This window comes from Palaemon carinicauda, chromosome 37 (assembly GCF_036898095.1).
Source record: "Palaemon carinicauda isolate YSFRI2023 chromosome 37, ASM3689809v2, whole genome shotgun sequence".
NCBI lineage: Eukaryota > Metazoa > Arthropoda > Malacostraca > Decapoda > Palaemonidae > Palaemon > Palaemon carinicauda.
Genome location: NC_090761.1, coordinates 74,457,492 through 74,469,654, shown reverse-complemented (window position 1 = coordinate 74,469,654; position 12,163 = coordinate 74,457,492). Strand labels below are relative to the sequence as shown.

Genomic DNA, 12,163 nt, shown 5'->3' with positions numbered 1-12,163 from the left:
CTGGCTATAAAGTCGACCTTCCTCTGGCCTTATCGTCGACACTCATCTGCCCTACAGAAACGACCTTCATAGAACTAATCAAGCAGGTAGTATCTACCTATCAGTTTCAGTTAGGATTTTCTTTTCTTGTTGTAAGCCTAATTTTCCCGTACAATTATTTCCAGCCTGTATTCAATGTTCAAATAATTTTCTTCATAACTTAAGTCATGATTAGAAAATCCCAATCTAATCTAGAGCTGTTTAAATGATTAATTTCATTCATTGTTTTTCGTCTTGATTTGAACTTTTTACCCGTCCTGCAAGCTCTTCTCTTTCCACCATTTTGACCGTGGAGTTTCCACTGTACTGTATGTTTGTCTATAGTCAAATTAGAGACTCAAAAATTGTAGCTTTTATAAGTTAGAGTGATTTCCTACTTGCATCTAAGCTTTTCATAGCTTCGTGCATCTTCTGTGTATTTTATGTCAGCTGCTGTTTTATTAAACCTGCAAATAGAAAGTAAATATCTGAATATGACAGAATATGGGTTAATCAACCTTTAATACATTGCATTAATCAACATAGATTTACACTCATGTTGACCTTATCGTAAATAATGAAAATTTAACGTCCCTGAATGAAGTTAGGTGAAATGTTCCAAATATGAAAAATTCGTAAGTAATTTGTATTTTTCATAACAATACAAGCCTTAGCTTTTTATTAGGGATATTACTTTCGGCGTAGCTGAAATGACGAGCCATTAAAGTTTAGCAAGGGTTAATTACCAACACCGGTAATTAGCGAGGGGTAGGGGGAGGTAGCTTGCTACCGCTCCCACTCATACACCTGTGATATAGGTCACTTTACTTGGAGATAGGACTTCAAGGGGGATAGGGCTGGCGGGCAAGTTTTTATAAATAGCTAAGATTTGTATCATTACTAAAAATACAAATTACCTACGAATTTGTTATTTGTTCCATAACTGGAATGCAAACCACGCTATTTATTAGGGGTGACTTACCCATTAGGAAGGGTGGACGTCCCTGCCAATCTGGATTTTGGCTTTACCCTGGGGCTCTTTATCTTAGTATGTCAGTACTCAACAATAAGGAGTCCCTGTACCTTGCTAAAACCTTGCTATGCAAGGTCCACGACCTACGCAAGCTGTGTGTCGAGATACATAGAAGTGTGACCGTCCAGGTAAAGTTATTCCTTAGTCTTTGGGAAGAAAAACTGTTGTAACCAAGACTTTCCCAATACCACCTCGCTGGGGTATGGGGACGCAACAGTATTAGTTTTAATACTAGGTACACAAGGGAGCATGGTTTACCTGCAGTGGTTTGAGGTCAGCTTGTGCAGAGAACCCAGGATGTTGCTTTCCCCATGAGAGGGGAGGATGAAGAAAAGATTAAGAGCCAGTCAAACCTTTTCATTCATGCAGACTAAAACTGGGTAACAATGCCCTCAACCTTCTGCTACTTGTCCAATAAGGAGCTTGAGGTCTTAAACTAGCTGTTGTGCAGCCACCACAGGACCGATTAAAAACTTATCGAGTCTCCTGTGCGTCACATCTTGCATGTAGTGGGATGTGAACGTAGTTTGACGTTTCCACACCCCAGCTTGAATAACCTGTGTCACTGAGAAGTTTCTCTTGAATGCCAGGGACGTAGCTATGCCCCTGACATCATGAGCTCTGGGGCGACGTGAAGGAGGGTCTGCGAATCCATGCTGTTATGGTGTTCTTGGTGATCCTCCTCTTGGTTCTTCCTGTGCTGACGAAGAGCGCAGGCACACGAGGACGGGCTGCGGCTGTTCTCTTAAGGTACAGCCTAAAACTCCTCACTGGCAGAGTAAAGAGATGATCAGGGTCATCTGTTACAGAACAAAGACTCGAAATCCGGAAGGAGTCAAATCGTGGATCCGCTACTCCCGGGTTCTGAGTCTTGGCAAAAAACTCAAGGACAAAGCTGAACGTTACCTCTCCCCATTCCCTTGAATAGGCGATGTCGTATGAGAAACCATGAAATTCACCGACGCGCTTAGCCGAAGCCAAAGCTAGCAGGAACACCGTCTTCCAAGTTAGGTGGCGATCTGTTGCCTGGCATAATGGTTCATAGGGAGGTCTCTTAAGAGACCTGAGAACTCAAACCACGTTCCATGGGGGAGGTCTCACTTCAGACTGAGGACAGGTAAGTTCATAACTCCGCATGAGTAAGGAAAGTTCTAGCGATGAAGAAATGTCCATTCCTTTCAGTCTAAAGGCGAGGCTTAAGGTTGAGCGATAGCCTTTTACCCCCGGGACTGACAGGCGCATTTCTTTGCAATATATAAGGGTTTGTGTCTAAGAAAACTTTAGTGGTTTGTGTGTATGAAACATATTTGATTTTAATTTTTCTTTTGTATCCGTCAAGCCCCTCTTTCCAAAAATGTCTTAATCTGTTATTGTTCCTTTCCAGGTATTGACAGCAGCACCTACACTCAGTAGGGAGTGTAAGGGAGAGAGAATTAGGGTATTCTCTAGAGAGTTTTAGAGTATTGCCTGTTGCTAGTGTGTAGTGGTCTGTTTAACTGTTATAACTGAAGGTCTGCAATGACTCATGGATGCCTTCATCGTCATACTGATAAGGGCTAATTTGGAAAAGAGATTGGGATGACAGGGAATCCTGCCGATTGGAGATCTGAGACTCCTGCTGAAAAAAAAAGGTTTATGGTGACTGAGTTTTCCATATTCATGATATGAGTGGGATGAGGGACAAGAATTAAATTATGGTATGTTAGAGTCATGCGATCAAGGGAAAAACTGTACTAAGGTGTTGTATTAAGTAAAGTGCAATATTTTTCATACTGTCCCATCAATGTGATGTCAACACTTCTGAAAGCTTACAGAAACTTTAGTGTAAGAATGAATTGTGTGGTGTGATTGTAAGTAATGAGGGAAGACAGACACTGGCCCTCAGCTGTATTTTGGCGTTCCATTTTTCAGTTTTAGCTGCCATACTTCAAAGCAAATTGACGGCAGAGCATGACTGGTCAATATTGAGGCCATTGATTGTTAACATTGGGGGAATGTTTCGGTAAAGAATTCGAGCATTGAGGGTTCTGCCGTCATGGTCTTGTTAGTATTTTTAAAGTTCCGTTTTTGTAATTGTGTAGTGGTATATCTTGCATGTTGCTTCGTATTTTTCTCTTGCTGGTACAATATGCAAAAGGAAATGTTAATTTTGCCTTTGATTATTTTGATTGATACATTAATGTATTCCTAATAGTTTAATTTCCAAATAAATATTTCTTTTGCTTGTTTTTATGAATACAGCATTTCATTTCAGAACCTCTCAACACGGTGTCTTTCCTCAGCCACTGTTTTTTAATCTCATAAGTACTGTAATTTCATAATTCTTTCCTCCCACACTGTGTCCCGTTATTAACTAATAAATGTTCCTTTTCACCTAATGTTCGGACCCTTACTTGAGCTTAAAACCATCTTACCTAAAGAATATAGAGCTATATACAATATCCTTTTGATTTCCCAGAAATGAATCAACGTTCTTCTTACATGTTAATCCAGCTAGCCCAGTGAAAGGTATGGTAAACAACAAGATTCAAGCTGGGTCCCCTTGCCCAGTATAAATCAAGGGGTGGTGCCCAGAGCTCCGTTCTCTTGACCTGTTACTTAGGTTTTTATTGGGTATTCCACCGTTGTATATTTTTTGTGTAGTGAACGTCGGGTTGTGGTCGGCATTCGGACCCTAGGCAGTTCGGGTGCTACCTCTGACCACAGTCCGCAAACCACTACATCTTCACGCAAATATATGAGGAACTCCACTATTGCAGGAATAGTGGCATCAAGAGGAGAGATACCCCTTCCACGACACCAACCACAGAAGACTTTCCTCTTTGCCTGGTAGACTGCTGCTGATGACTTTCGCAGGAGTCCAGACATCCTGATCGCAACTTGTTGCAAAAATCCTCTCTAAGAGAGGAGATGCTGGATAGTCTCCAGGCATGAAGTCGTAGCGAAGATAAGGCTTTGTGGAATATGTTGGCATGTGGTTGTTTGAGTAGATCGTGTCGTGGAAGGAGTTCTCTTGGGGGCTCCGTTAGGAGTTGCAGAAGGTCCGGAAACCACTCTGCGTGATGCCATAGCAGAGCTATGAGGGTCATTAAAAGGTTGACCGATGTTCTGGCCTTGTTGAGTACCTTCAGACAGAATGGGGGAAAGGCGAAAACATCGATGTTGTCCCACCGATGTTAGGATGCATCTTGCCAGAGAGTCTTGGGGTCTGGGACTGGGGAACAATACAACTGGAGCCTGAAGTTCAGGGCCGTTGCGAAGAGGTCCATTGTTGGAGAACCCCACAAAGTCCGGACTTTGTTGGCTACTACATGATCCAAAGACCATCGGTACTCACTATCCGAGATGCTCTGCTCAGGTTGTCGGCAAGCACATTCCTTTTGCCGGGAATGAAGCGTGCCAATAGTAATATCAAGTGGATCTCGGCCCATCTCAGTATCTCTACTGCTACATGGGATAGGTGCTGCAAAAAACTACCCCCTTGCTTGTTGATGTAAGCCTTCGATTCCCTCCTGGGAGGGATGCAGGACTCCAACAGTGATGGTGGGAGGCTCTTCTCCACCCCTACCCGAGAGGACTTCCCAGCGCGAGGTGGGGTTTCCCTCATTGGTGCGATGAGGGAACGCCTCACCTCGCGTAACTCCCCTGACGACAGGAAATCTTCGTCCGAAGGGGGAGGAGTAAAAGTCTGGGGGGGTGAGGAGGCCTTCCTCAAGGACTTCCGAGGAGTCAGCTTCGCCCTTGGAGAAGTTACCACGTCAGACACTCCTCTCTTCCTCTTCAGGGAAGTAGAAGCTGCCAATGATTTGTGGCCCACCTCAGAGAGAACAGGCTTAAAAGCCTGCATGACCGCTCTGACCAGGGATCCAAACCAAGGCTGCTGACTGACAGCTGCGCTGTCAGAAACTCCCTCTGGAGGGAAGGGGATCGTTCGATCCCTAGGAGGAGTTACCAAAGGTGGGTTTGCCTGAAAAGATGAAGGAGAAAAGTCCCTGGACCTATCCGGAATCCTCCCTCCCACCGGCGAGCGTGCTGTTCTGCGCTTGCAGGGGGGGAACGCGACGATGATGACCTGGCCGCGCGTTGTCCTGCAGCCTCACGCGTGGGATCGCGCTGGGGTTCGCACGATGGGAATTGCCCTGGGTCGCGCCCGGGAGATTGTTCGCGCGCGCGGGCTGGAGATGGCAGAGGGCGCGCTGAAGGATGAACAAGTGTTTACGCGCGAAGGCGATTGTTCGCGCGCGGGCGCGCAGGGTCTGGCCGAAGAGCCCGTGCGGGTGATAACGTTGGGCGCGCACGCGCAGGAGACATATCCCTTGCGCGCGGCCGCGTGTTGAGAGCGCAAATCTAGCTGTGGTGATGAGCAAGGACGTGCAGAGCGCGTGTGCGCAACCTCGTGGGCGCGCGTCGGAGACTGCGCGCGATGGCGCACTGATGAACGATGGCGCCCAGGTGGGGACCGATGGCGCGTTGACGATCGATGGCGCGTTGGTGAGCGCTGGCAAGCAGGGGAAAAGCTCAACTTCCCACTGAGCCCAGATCAGAAGATCGTGGGCGCGCAGGAGATCGTTGGCGCGCAGGAGAACGAAGGCGTGCATGGTGCGCAGCAGGATGAGGGCGCGCAGTAGCGCGCTGGCGATCAGAAGAGCACTGGCGTGCAGGTGAGCGCCGGCGCGCAGGTGAGCGCCGGCGCGCAGGAGCGCGCTGGCGCGCATTAGCGCGCTGGCGCGCATTAGCGCACTGGCGCGCATTAGCGCACTGGCGCGTAGGCGAGCGCTGACGCGCAGGAGAACGAAGGCGTGCATGGTGCGCAGCAGGATGAGGGCGCGCAGTAGCGCGCTGGCGATCAGGAGAGCACTGGCGCGCAGGTGAGCGCTGGCGTGCAGGTGAGCGCTGGCGCGCAGGTGAGCGCTGGCGCGCTTTAACAGAAACTCCATCTGAAGGCGAGCACTTGCGCGCAGGTGATCATTGGCGCGCAGGGGAGACCTGGCGCGTAAGGGACTTACGCACTAACTTGTGCGAAAGCCCTTGATGCCCCGAAGGGACCGTTGCCCGTTTTACAACGGGATGTGTTGGCGCCCACAGCACGTCAGCAGCCAGGAACGGCGACGGCAGGTCAGCAGGTCTGGCGGGTGGAAGGTCGGCATGCCCTTTGTAAGGACGACCTTCCACCGAAGGAGATCGCGAACAACCTGCAGAGGTGTCCAGGGATGTAGCTGGTAGAGTCGGAAAACGACGGCGAGGTTCCTCTGCGACGGACTGCGGAGATGATGAACCGAAGAGGCGCTTCCTAACACCCTTGTGAGGTGAAGGAAGGCCTCTACAGCGAAGAGGAAGGCGGACTTTGCGCCTTATACGCCCTCTGGGGGCCGTGGAGTCAGCGGGCTGATCATCAGCAGTCCTCCGAAGAGGAGTCTCTGTGAGTGAACTCCCCCAAGGCTGAGAATCACAGGAGAGACCGTTGGACTTAGTTCCTCCCTCGAAGGATGTTCGGAGGGGGGAACTAAGCCTTCAGCTACATCGGGAACATCACGAGCAGATGTTTGATATAACTCATCGGAAGCCTCTGCCACAACAACGTTGACGATAGACAGAGGATCAACCTCTGCTAAAGTCGGCGATTGTTTGACAGCTGCCCCCAACCTGATCATGTCAAACAAGGCTTCCTTAGAGGGCGAACCCTTATGCCCCAAGCAAGCCCAAAGCTGTAACAAATCATTATTAGAAACAGGCATATTTAAATCCTCCCCCGGGGGAGGAGGAGGAGCTTCCTCGCTATGGGAGGCAACTCCCTCTCCCAAACCCCGAGATCGGTCAACAGAACTACAGCCTACGCTACCACTCGACAGTTTCTCGGAAGAAACCGATCAAGTGGGAGCTTCGGAGGAGGTTTGGGCCATAGAAGAAGAGCCCTTGGGATTTTCTCCTTTCAAAGAAACCTTCGAAGGAGAAATATCCCGTCTGGACTTTTTCTTCCGGCGCTGAGAAAACCTCTCCCACTGGGAGGTAGACCACTCCCTACACTCACCACACACTTTATTCCTATCACACTGCTGGCCCCTACAGGAAGGACATAAGGTGTGGGGGTCTGTCTCGACCGCCGACATATACGTGCCACAAGGGCGGTCAGGTAAGCCACGACACTTACGCATAGCAGAGGCCAACTTTACACACACACACAGTCAAAGGAAAAGCAAAAAGTATTAGCAATGGCTGTCAAAAAAGGCGAGGGTGACAGCGGACACGTCCGACTACCACCTGAGCCAAGAGCAAAGTGAGCTCAAGCACAGGTGTGTGAGGGGGGGGTAGCAAGCTACCCTCCCTACCCCCGCTAACTAGCGGTGGGGTAGTAAACCCTCGTTAAAATTCTAATGGCTCGTCATATTAGCTACGCCGAAAGTAATTACCCATATTAAATAGCGTGGTTTGTATTTCAGTTACAGTACAATTTATCTTTTCTTATCGTAACCCGAAAAGGGAATACGTTCATTACATCTCCAGCCAAAACCATCTGTTGAAAGTCAACACAAAGAGAGAGTCTTGCAAAAATGTAAAGTTTTCACTTCCACAGAACATTATAAGAATCAACTATCAAGCTTGGCAAACTATCTTAGCTTTCACCTTGTTAGGAATTGTTAAACAATACTAGAATTACTTTCCTTGAAATAAAAATCTGTAATCAGTACCTCGACAACTAAGTATGAACAATATACCAATAGAAGAAGTTTATTTTTGCATTGACGGGGACACATTAGATCCAAGAAGAAGAATTGGTCATGTGAAAAGAATGCCTTGTCTTTCAAGACATTACAAAGATCTGAAAGAGCAAATATCACAATGGGCTCAACCTTTTAGTACTCCCCTACCCTGGAATATTTGTATTAAGAGACACAGGATTACATTGCTCAAGGCGTTTAGAAAAATGCTTCAAATATACACTAGAGATATATGCCATTGAATTCGCAATAATGGAAAAGGAAGGGAATCGGCTGTTAAATTAGTTCTTGTCACAAAAAGTAAGTCCCATATAAAATTCATAAGACTACAGTTTTAACATTGCAAAATCGAAGCCCTTTGCATCAATAGGCGTAGGAGATGATGATGATGATAGTTTTAAGAGAACTAATTCACAGATTTGGAAATAAACAGCATGAACATTTGCCACTTGGTTCACATTCACTGAAACTTATAACCAAATGGAAACCAAAACACGCTAGTGTCTTCTTGAATGGACAGAAGATTTGAGGTAAGGCAAGCCAATCACACTTTAAAACAGGTCCTCAAAGCTTCTAGAATATTCTGCTACAGAAATCCATCAGGGATACCAAGTTTGGTCAAAATTGGCACAATATGTTTTTGTGTAAAGTTGTTCACAAATAAACAAACAGAGATGAATACACAACCTTCTAAAAATCTTCGATTCTGGCAAAGGCAATAATACGTAGGAAATAACAGCCCCCTAAAGATTAGGTACTGACAAAACTTAGCTACTAAAATGACGCACTTACCACACTGCTTGTGACGAACCAGTTGTGGGTGTCCAATTCTAGGTAGTCCAGTTGTGGGGTTCCAGTTGTGAAGAGTCCAGTTGCTGGAGTTCGGTATCATTGGAATATTTCATTTCCAACTTCTTGCAGTTTTTTGTTGGTTATCAACCAGATACCTGCAAAAGTTTAATCATTAATTTCTTGAAACTGGATTACTTATTGTGGGCTTAAAGGTACATTTGTAAATTTTCCTTGATTTTGTCAAACAAAGAATCGAGACGACGATTTATGTAAGAACAGATTAGCCGGTTGAACAAGGTATTGAACAACAATCGAAGAATGAATATTGGCTTGTAATATTCTTATCTTTTTCAATAAATTAAATACTTATAATTACGTGAAAAAAGTCTTGAATAAACATTAGCATTACATGAGATGACAATCTTTCACTTTTCATTACTAATCAAAATATTCTCATCTTGGTATAACAGCTATGTCAAAACCTAGATGAATTACTGACAGCGTTCTTTTAACAAAACAAGAACCAAGGCAAATTTATCCCTAGAAGACATTACCAAGCTGGGCAATTTAATAAATTATAATAGATGACAAATTCGTAGATAATTTGTATTTTTCCTAACTATACAAACCTTAGCTATTTATTAGGGGTATTACTTTCAGCGGAGCTGAAATGACGAGGCATTAAAATTTAGCGAGGGTTAACTACCCACACTGCTAGTTACCGAGGGGTAGGTGGGGGGGGGGAGTTAGCTTGCTATCACTCCCACTTAGACACCTGTGATTTTGCTCACTTTCCTTGGAGGTAAGACTTCAAGGAGGATAGGGCTGGCGGGAAAGTTTGTATAAATAGCTAAGGTTTGTATAGTTAGGAATAATACAAATTATCTACGAATTTGTCATTTGTTCCATAAATGGAATACAAACCACGCTATTCATTAGGGGCGACTCACCCATTAGGAAGGGTGGACGTCCCTGTCAATCTGGCTTTTATGTTTACCCGGGGGCTCCTTATGCGAGTATGTTAGTACTAAAAAATAAGGAGTCCCTGCGCCTCGCTAAAACCTTGCTACGCAAGGTCCGCGGCCTACGCAAGCTGTGTGTTGAGATATGCAGAAGTGTGACTGTCTAGGTAAAGTTATTCCTTAGTCTTTGGAAGGAAAAACTGTTGTAACCAAGACTTTCCCAATACCACCTCGCTGGGGTATGGGGACGCAACAGTATTAGTTTTAATACTAGGTGCACAAGGGAGCATTGTTTACCTGCAGTGGTTTGAGGTCAGCTTATGCAGAGAACCCAGGATGCTGCTTTCCCCCAAGAGAGGGGAGGATGACAAAAAGAATAAGGGCCAGTCAAATCTTTTCATTCACTCAGACTAAAAACAGGTAACAGTGCCCTTAACCTTCTACTACTTGTCCAATAAGGAGCTTGAGGTATACTACAACCAGCTGTTGTGCAGCCACCACAGGACCGATAGAGATCGTATCCAGTTCCTGTGGATCTTGCAGGAGAAAGGTTATGAAAGTCACCTGGAGCATTCACATCCTTTCTTGTAAAAACTTGCTTCAAAGAGTAATCTGCTTAGAAGGGCCAAGGGCATAGCTATGCCCCTGACATCGTCAGCCGTCATGTTGGGTGAGGCTCTGGATGCAGGGCATAATTGGTGACTCTGTGAATCCACCAGGGATGATATTTTGGTGATCCTTCTTTAGTCTCTCCCAGTGCTGATGACAAGGGAAGGGACCCAGGTGGGCTGTTGCCGTTCTCTAAAGGTAGAGTCTCGTACCATACCCTCGGTACAGTAACGGATGATCTGGATCGTCCGTTACCGAGTAGAGACTTGTGTAGGATCATTCACCTCTGGAGACTGTGTCTGGCGACATACTCGGGGACGAAACTGAACGTTGCCTTTCACCCTTCTCATTAATGGGCGATGTTGAAAGAGAGACCATGAAGTTCCATGACTCATATGGCTGCTGTCAGAGCGTGTAGGAACATTGTCTTCTTAAACCAGGTGAAAATATTTTGCCTGGTAAAGTGGAACATAAGGAAGCCTCTTTAGAGAATGGAGAATTTGAACCATGTTCCAAGAGGAAAGTCTCAATTTCGACTGGGGAAAGGCAAGTTGTAAGTTTGTATGAGTTAGGAAAGGTCTAGCGATGAAAGGATGTCCCTTCCTTTCAGTTTGAAGGTGAAGGATCAAGGTCGAGTGATCATCTTTACCTGTTGAAACTGAAAAGGGGGTCTTTTCCTCTTGCATCTACTCGAGGATTCCGCTATTGCTGGAATAGAGGTATCGAGTGGAGAGAAGACACTTTCCCATGACACCAACCACAGAAGACGTTATACTACCTGGTAGATTGATGCTGAGGAATTCCTCAGATATCTAGACAACCTTTTCGCAACTTATTGCAAAAAGCCTCTGTGAGAGAGGAGGTACTGGTTAGTCTTCAGGCGTACAACCATAGCAAAGCTATAGCTTGTGGTAGGTGTCGAAGTATGGTTGTCTGTGATGTGGTGAGGGTTCTCTTGAAGACTCTATCAGGAACTGCAGAAGGTTTAGAAACTGTTCTGAGTAATACCATAGTGGAGCTATGAGAGTCCTTGAGAGGCTGACCGATGTTCTAGCCTTCTTGAAAGCCTTTCTCCAGACAAAACAGGGACAAGACGTAAACGTCATTGTTGTACCCACCGTTATTGGCCTGTTTCTTGCCAGAGAGCCTTGGGATCTAGGGCTGGGGAGCAACAGCAGCCTGAGGTTCAGGGGCATTGCGAACAGATCCCTGGTTGGAGGACCCAGTAAAGTAGGGACTCTGTCGGCTACAAAGTAATCCAAAGACCATTCGGTATACCTTATCTGAGATGCTGTGCACAGATTGTTGACAAGCACATTCCTCTAGTCTGGAATGAAGCGGGCTGATAACGGCACCGAACGGACTTTGGCCCATCTTAGTGTTTCTACTGTTACATGGGAAGAGGCTGCAAGCAAGCTCCTTCTTGCTTGTCGATGTGAGCCTCTATGTGGTGTGTGGTGTTGTCGCCCCTCACATTACTGAGTGATCTGTTAGGAACCGATGAGGCTGCTGAAGGACCGGAAAATTGGCCTTCATCTCTTAAGTGATTTAAGTGAAGGTACTTTCAGACTCTGTCCAGAGGGCTGAGGTCGTGTGGTGCAGCACTAGGGTCCCTCCTCTCTTCTTTTGATGTGCTCTAAGCACAGCAGCATCAAGTCTGAGGGGTGGGGAAAGATGAGGTTATACCACTCCGTAGATTCTCGACTGACACCCATCACTTGAGTTTCGTCCAAACTTCTGGTCCCATGGGGTCAGAATGTCTGGGGGATCTAAGGCATAATTCCAATTGGATTCAAGTCACTCTGGGTTGGGAGTTCTTCTCGTTTTGAGAAAGTTTTGTGGAGATGGGTGTCTAGAATCATTCCCAGATACACCAGTCTTCTGAGAGGGGAAGACTTCCACAGGTTTACCTTGATCACTGGATCATGGTAAAAAAGACTTCAGAAGTTCCGGTGCTAATACAAGGTTGCCACCGAGTCTGCTAAGGTCAGTCAGTCGTCCAGAAACGGAGGAGACAGAAGCCGATCCTGTGA

The 12,163-nt window shown here is 46.2% G+C and overlaps 1 long non-coding RNA gene across 1 annotated transcript in view; it reads right to left on the bottom strand.

Moving 5' to 3' along the window:
• Positions 1-347: 347 nt before the first annotated feature.
• LOC137629809 (uncharacterized) overlaps positions 348-12,163 on the bottom strand; it is a 91,910-nt gene continuing 80,094 nt past the window's right edge. Inside the window, exons 2-3 of the long non-coding RNA XR_011041612.1 lie at positions 8,560-8,714; positions 348-485 (exon numbers count right to left, since the gene is read on the bottom strand). This is a non-coding gene — a long non-coding RNA (uncharacterized lncRNA). The remainder of the gene's footprint in view (positions 486-8,559; positions 8,715-12,163) is intronic.